Below are 8826 nucleotides of genomic sequence, written 5' to 3'. Positions count from 1 at the left end.
CACGTTTCATGAACGTGTGAGACTGACGCAGGAGGGAACCTCGAGCATCGTAGTGTGATGTGGAGATCCACTGACGGAGCATCAGGATGTGAGTTGGGGGTTTGGGAGCGAGGATGTGTTGGTTTCTTTGTTCAGGTGGAGACAGAGACGTGACAGCAGATAAATACTGAGCAGGATGTTGCTGCTGCAGGAAGGTTAAAGTGAAATGTGATTGATGGAGGAAGTTTGCTGGAAGCAGCAGAGGTCTGAGTGCAGAACCCTGAGGAACCCCACAGGACACAACGTGGTTCTCCACCCAGCGACTGTGAGCAGAAACATCAGACTTCAGAGGAGGCAGTCTGACTGTCAGAGGGTTAAATAGCAGGAGAAGAACCAAGGAGAGGCCGGGGTCAGAGGTCAGAGCTCAGCAGCTGGCTCAGTGACAGGAAGTTGTACTGGAGCATCTTAGGAGAGCTGTCCATCATTCAGTCTGTGTCTCCATCAGCTGTGTTAATGTGAACCATGTGGAGGGTTAATGAGTTCCTTACTGTTCCTATCAGCTGGATCACCACACACACACACACACACACACACAAAAGTAACACACACACACACACACAAAAGTAACACACACACACACACACACACACAAAAGTAACACACACACACACACACACACACACAAAAGTAACACACACACACATAAAAGTAACACAAACACACGAAAGTAACACACACACACACACACACACACACACAAAAGTAACACACACACACACACCAGTAACACACACACACACACCACACACACACAAAAGTAACACACACACACACAAGTAACACACAAACACACGAAAGTAATGCACACACACAAACACACACACAAAAGTAACACACACACAAAAGTAACACACACACAAACACACGAAAGTAACACACACACACACAAGTAACACAAACACACGAAAGTAATGCACACACACAAACACACACACAAAAGTAACACACACACAAAAGTAACACAAACACACAAACACACGAAAGTAACACACACACACAAGTAACACACAAACACACACACAAAAGTAACACACACACATAAAAGTAACACAAACACACAAAAGTAACACAAACACAAACAGACACACACACACACACACACACAGAAGTAACACACACACACACACACACACAAGTAACACACACACACACACACAAGTAACACACACACACACACACACACACACAAGTAACACACACACACACACACACACACAAGTAACACACACACACATAAAAGTAACACAAACACACGAAAGTAACACACACACACACACAAAAGTAACACACACACACACACCAGTAACACACACACACACACACACACACACACGAAAGTAACACACACACACACACCAGTAACACACACACACACACACACACACACACACCACACACACACAAAAGTAACACAAACACACGAAAGTAACACACACAAAAGTAACACACACACATAAAAGTAACACAAACACAAACACACACACATACAAAAGTAACACAAACACACACACAAAAGTAACACAAACACACAAAAGTAACACAAATACAAAAGTAACACACACACACACAAAAGTAACACACACACACACACACCAGTAACACACACACACACAAAAGTAACACACACACACACACACACACACAAAAGTAACACACACACACACAAAAGTAACACAAACACATACAAACACACACAAACACACGAAAGTAACACACAAACACACACGAAAGTAACACACAAACACACACAAAAGTAACACACACACACAAAAGTAACACAAAACACACACACACAAAAGTAACACACACACACACAAAAGTAACACAAACACACACACACACAAAAGTAACACACACACACACAAAAGTAACACAAACACACGAAAGTAACACACACACACAAGTAACACACAAACACACGAAAGTAACGCACACACACAAACACACACACAAAAGTAACACAAACACACAAACACACGAAAGTAACACACACACACACAAGTAACACACAAACACACGAAAGTAATGCACACACACAAACACACACACAAAAGTAACACACACACAAAAGTAACACAAACACACAAACACACGAAAGTAACACACACACAAGTAACACACAAACACACACACAAAAGTAACACACACACATAAAAGTAACACAAACACACAAAAGTAACACAAACACAAACAGACACACACACACACACACACACACAGAAGTAACACACACACACACACACACAAGTAACACACACACACACACACACACAAGTAACACACACACACACACACACACACACAAGTAACACACACACACACACACACACACACAAGTAACACACACACACACACACACAAGTAACACAAACACACACACACACAAGTAACACAAACACACACACACACAAAAGTAACACAAACACACATACACACACAAAAGTAACACAAACACACACACACACACACACACATCAGTAACACACACACACTGGGATCAGTCCAGAACTTCACACTTTGATAGATCAGAGATCAGGAGGCTTTTATTTTGTTGTCTGATGAGAAGTCTGATAATGTGTGTGTGTGTGTGTGTGTGTGTGTGTGTGTGTGCTGCATGTCATCATCCCTCTGCGATGTTAGGAGGGGTTGCCTTGGCAACAAACCACGACAACATCAAAACAACGTCAATCAGAAAGGAGCGGCACTGAGACGTATGTCTCACACACATACACACACAGCCTGGTACTGGTCTCATACTGGTTTCCAGTTCAGCGTTGAGGTCGTCAGGATGTGGGGAGAGGTTTTTAATTTCCTGTTCTGGGTTTAAATGAAGAAAAACATCTCTGTCACAGAGTTTCATTAACAAAGTTTTTCATTTTTCAATTCACCTTTTTTTATAAAGCCTAAAATGATGGATCACAACCTGCGTCAGAGCATCAACGTGACCTTTGACCCTCACAGCCCGTCATAACGAGAGCAGTTCATGGATGGCGGTCAGTGATCGCAGCTTCCTCAGTCTTTGAAGCGCCTGCAGGCGGTGCCTCGATCTGACCTCCCTTGGTGAGGTTCTCCTGAGAGATCAGTCTCTGGGCAGCGATCTCTCCATCCTCGCAGCGTGCTCCGCCCATCGTAGCTTGTGTTTTCTGATGCTCTGTGGAGTCTCATGTCTCATGTCAGTATGAAGGTGCTGAACATGGTGAGCTCTGTCAGGTTCTCTACAGGTCATTTCACAGAGCAGAGTTTCATTCTGTCACATTTACTGTCGTGGTGAACAAGAGACATGAAGAGGAAGTGGTGACTGAAGGAATCCTCAAGTCTCAGCTCTGTTCCTTCAGGCCGCACACGTCCACCACTCAGAGAGCCAGAAGAGTTTTTCAGTTCAAATTGAATCCAAGTTGTGAATGTTGTTGTTTGTCAAACAGATCGCAGTTCTCCCGACATATTCTCTGGTCTTCCTGCTGCGTGTTGTGAGGAACGCTTGTGTTTGTTACTTTGTTGACGACAAAATTAAATGATCCCAGAGCTCCTCAGAGAACCGTGGGCTCAGTGGGCTCTGTCACCGTCACATGAAGGTCAGCACTGTAATAATCAGATTAATGATGAACACATGAATGTTTCTGTTTTATCACATTGATCCAAAAACAAAACTCTCATCGACAGTTTTCATGAACACAGTTTTTAGCTGCTTGCAACATGTGATGTCATACTGACAGCTGCTTCCTGCTGACACCACTGACATGAGGTCACATCCTGCTGTGTCCTCTGAGACTGTGTGTGTGTGTGTGTGTGTGTGTGTGTCTGTGTGAACGTTCACATCTGTCGTCATGGAGACGGGTTTAGACATCAGGACTGTTTGTTCTTTGAAGAGGAAACACATTAAATTATTTTAGTCCTGTAACATGATCTCACAGAGAAGGGATAGTGCGCCCAAAAATGAAAATTCAGCCATTATCTACTCACCCATATGCCGACGGAGGCCCTGGTGAAGTTTTAGAGTCCTCACATCACTTGCGGAGATCGGGGGGGAGCGGCTAGCACACCTAATGGCAGACGGCGCCCCAGACTAACGTCCAAGAACACAAAACTGAATCCACAGAGTATCTCCAACATGCTCATCCATAGTGATCCAAGTGTGCTGCAGCCCCGACATAAAAAGTTGTTTGGAAAAACGTCATTTGAACTCTGTTTTTAGCCTCACTGTAGCCTGTAGCTCTGACTGCTTCTCTGTGCTCCACGTTCACGTGTGCGCGCTCAGGGTGATCGGTGATGCACGGTCTCTGAAGAGCAGCAGTCTCGTCAGTACTGATGTCAAGATTCTCAAGTGCAGGCATCGCCAATTCCCAGTCTGAGCAGCAAAGACTTTCCTCACCCGTTGGCATTGCTTTGCATTTGAAACAACTACACCACCAGGTTTCCAGTGCTCGACTCCGGTATTCTGTGGCTGGCTGAGGGTCAGGCTCATGAGCTGCGGCGGCTGCTTCGTCCAGTAGCCTGAGTTCTGCGTCTGTATACTTGGGCTCAAACAAATACGGCTCAACAAAGAAATGCTGTTCCTCCTCAATTTCAAAGTCTTCAGACATGTTGGGCTGTCCTTTGCTAAACCAAACTGGAAGAATCTCGTTTAATCTGGACAGACAGTCTCAAAACTTATAAGAGGGGCCTCCGCAATGCCAGAGCAAACTATTACTCAGCATTAATATAAGAAAACAAGAATAACCCCAGGTTTCTTTTCAGCACTGTAGCCAGGCTGACTGAGGGGCTGTCCGCACCAACCCGGGTATTTATAAAACCGTGACTCTTTGCTCACGGTTTGGCCTTTCATCCACACGTAACCGCAGTTTTGGGCTTCTGTAACCGGAGTTATTTGTAACTGGAGTCCAGGGTGAACTTTTTGGAAAGGTCCAGTGTCAGCAGTCATGTGTGGACAGGATAACCGCAGTTATTTTGTCTCGTCTCCATTGTATGACGTCACAGTGTGCAACGTAAACAGAAAACAGCTGTTATTACCCGATCCAGTGTGTGCGAGAGACGATTTGAGGATGGACCTAAACAAAATACTGCTGCTATTTAGCAGCATATCAGCACTTTGTGGCTGTATCATACAACTAACGCTACTCAACCACATCCAGCAACAGAGGCACAAGAGTGTGCTATTACGGAGACTGCTCCTGCTGCATAATAGTACGCTTGTTGTTGTTTTTCCGGTAATGACATTTTACTGCCTTCTGATTGGCTACAATGGCCTTACAGTTAGGAGTTATATCGCCACCTACTGCTTTGGCATGTGTATTACATTGCTTGATAGTGGAATTTGCGGTGTCATGTGGACGGAGGTATTTTTATTATACCGCTTGTATGGACGCAGATTTTTTAAAAACTGGAGGCCAAAAAAGTTCAGTTTTAAAAATACCCGCGCTCGTGTGGACTAGGCCTGAGAGTCAAAGCTCTATTGAGCCTTGTATTTCTTTAGCCCTTAGCAGTAATGATTTTATGAGCTTTTTTAATGACAAAATTCTAACTATTAGAGGCAAAATTCATGACCTCCTGTCCTCAGATAGTACCTATCTAACCTCAAACACAGTTGTAAGACCTAATATATATTTAGATTGCTTCTCCCCAATTTCTCTTCAAGAATTGACCGCAGTGATTTCTTCATCTAAATCATCAACGTGTCTCTTAGACCCCATCCCAACTAGGCTACTTAAGGAGGTCTTTCCTTTAGTTAACACTCATATATTAGATATGATCAATATATCCTTATTAACAGGCTATGTACCACAGTCTTTTAAGGTAGCTGTAATTAAACCTCTACTAAAAAAGCCCACCCTGGATCCAGAGGTGTTAGCCAACTATAGACCAATATCTAATCTTCCCTTTATGTCAAAGATCCTTGAGAAAGTAGTCGCAGACCAGCTGTGTGATTTTCTCCATGATAATAATTTATTTGAGGAATTTCAGTCAGGATTTAGAGTGCATCATAGCACTGAGACAGCACTAGTTAAAATTACAAATGACCTTCTGATTGCTTCAGACAAAGGACTCGTCTCTGTTCTTGTTTTATTAGATTTTAGTGCAGCGTTTGACACAATTGACCATCAAATTCTACTGCAGAGACTGGATCACTTAATTGGCCTAAAAGGTTCTGCACTAAGCTGGTTTAAATCTTATTTATCTGATCGTTTTCAGTTTGTTGACGTTCATAATGAATCATCCTTATGTACTAAAGTTTGTTTTGGAGTTCCGCAAGGTTCTGTGCTCGGACCAATTCTATTTACTCTATATATGCTTCCTTTAGGTAACATCATTAGAAATCACTCTATAAATTTCCATTGTTATGCGGATGATACTCAGTTGTATTTATCGATGAAGCCAGAAGAAAGTAATTAATTAACTAAACTCCATAACTGCCTTAAAGACATAAAAACTTGGATGAGCACCAATTTCCTGATGTTAAATTCAGACAAAACTGAAGTTATTGTTCTTGGCCCCAAACAACTCAGAGACTCTTTATCTGATGACATAGTTTCTCTGGATGGCATTGCTCTGGCCTCTAGCACTACCGTAAGAAACCTCGGAGTAATATTTGATCAAGATTTGTCTTTTAATTCTCATTTAAAACACACCTCACGGACTGCATTTTTTCATCTGCGTAATATTGCGAAAATTAGGCCTATCCTGACCCGAAAAGATGCATAAAAATTGGTCCACGCTTTTGTTACCTCAAGGCTGGATTACTGTAACTCTCTATTATCAGGTAGCTCTAGTAAGTCCTTAAAAACTCTCCAGCTAATTCAGAATGCAGCAGCACGTGTACTAACAGGAACTAAGAAACGAGATCATATTTCTCCTGTTTTAGCTTCTCTGCACTGGCTCCCTGTAAAATCCAGAATTGAATTTAAAATCCTACTGTTAACTTATAAAGCTCTAAATGGTCAAGCTCCGTCATATCTTAGAGAGCTCATAGTGCCATATTATCCCACCAGAACACTGCGCTCTGAGAACGCAGGGTTACTCGTGGTCCCTAAAGTCTCCAAAAGTAGATCAGGAGCCAGAGCCTTCAGCTATCAGGCTCCTCTCCTGTGGAATCATCTTCCTGTTACGGTCCGGGAGGCAGACACCGTCTCCACATTTAAGACTAGACTTAAGACTTTCCTCTTTGATAAAGCTTATAGTTAGGACTGGCTCAGGCTTGCCCTGTACCAGCCCCTAGTTAGGCTGACTTAGGCCTAGTCTGCCGGAGGACCCCCCTATAATACACCGGGCACCTTCTCATCTTCTCACCTTCTCTCTCTCTCTCTCTCTCTCTCTCTCTCTCTCTCTCTCTCTCTCTCTCATCCTATTACTGCATCTTGCTAACTCGGCCATTCTGGATGTCACTAACTCGGCTTCTTCTCCGGAGCCTTTGTGCTCCACTGTCTCTCAGATTAACTCATATCACAGCGGTGCCTGGACAGTGTGACGTGTGTGGTTGTGCTGCTGCCGTGGTCCTGCCAGATGCCTCCTGCTGCTGCTGTTATCATTAGTCATACTTAGTAGACGTAGGTGGTGACAGCATCACACTGTCAGAATTTGATCCCAGGCTGTCTACGACCATCCTTGAACCTCTCTGACTGTGTGACGTAGGACCACTGTGTTGCCATGCCAAAGATATCAACACGTTTCGTTACTGCTAGTCGTCTTCAGTCTGGGACAGACCAGAGTCACACTGTGGGTACTGCCCAGGCTTTAGACAGTGGAGACACCAAAACAACAAATGTGATTTTACGTAAGTCAGATCTGATCCATCTGTGGCGGCAGTTTGAAATGTGATTCTAGAAGTTTACAGAAGTTTTTTTCTTCATGTGACACGTTCATCAAATCTAAAGGGCTCAAAGCAGTGAGAAGAATTCAGGCTGCTGCTGTACTTCCTTTCTCACTGAACAAAAAACCTGCTAACATGACAGCTTTGCTGTAGTCACGGGTACTTATTAGTGCTGGCTCCTCTTGGCAGCGATGGAAATACAACACCTAGCTGGATGTGCTAATTTAACTTCCTAACCAGCGAGATGCAACAACAGGTCATCACAAAATACCGTCTATCTCCATCCAGGCAACACATGGATCCAGATGAGTCTGCACCCAGTCTGACAGACTGAATCAGTCAGAGATATAAAAGAAGTGACCTCTGTAACATTTCCTCAGACCTCCATGCTGCTTTCTGCAGTCTACTCACCTGTTTTCAGGCCTGTCTCTTTTTAAACAGGAGTTGTGCAAATTTGCAGGAAAGCCCAATCAGTGTTTTTTCAGCATTGGCAGTATAAAAACAAAATCGAGGAGTGCAGCAAAATGCCGCCTACCTACTTTTGTTTATACAGAATGTGCCTTTTTCGGGGCAATGGGGGGCGTGAGCAAGTAACAAAACGTGTAGCTCAGCGTGTGACGTAAACAGTGACGTGGGAGGGAAGCCGCGGCTGGTCAGTCCTTCGGCGATTCTCTCGTAAGTCGGCCCGTTCTTCACCGTCCCCGTCATCTGACGGTTAATGGCCTCTTCGTTTGCGAGGACAAGGAGGGCGCGCAATTCCTTGTCTCCCCAGTTGCTCATCTTTACAGTGTCTGTCAGGTTTGTGTTTCCCTCTTGCTACTAGCTGCTCGCTAATTCCTGCTATCAGCTGTTTCCTGTTTATCCACCGCCAGTGGCTCGCACGTGCGGCATCATCAACAGCTCCTCCTACAAGTCATCAACAGCCCCTCCCACAAGTCATCAACAGCCCCTCCCACAAGTCATCAATAGCCCCTCCCGTTGTGGAA

The sequence above is a fragment of the Epinephelus lanceolatus genome, chromosome 2 (assembly GCF_041903045.1).
Source record: "Epinephelus lanceolatus isolate andai-2023 chromosome 2, ASM4190304v1, whole genome shotgun sequence".
Taxonomy (NCBI): Eukaryota; Metazoa; Chordata; class Actinopteri; order Perciformes; family Serranidae; genus Epinephelus; species Epinephelus lanceolatus.
This window is presented reverse-complemented; position numbering follows the sequence as displayed.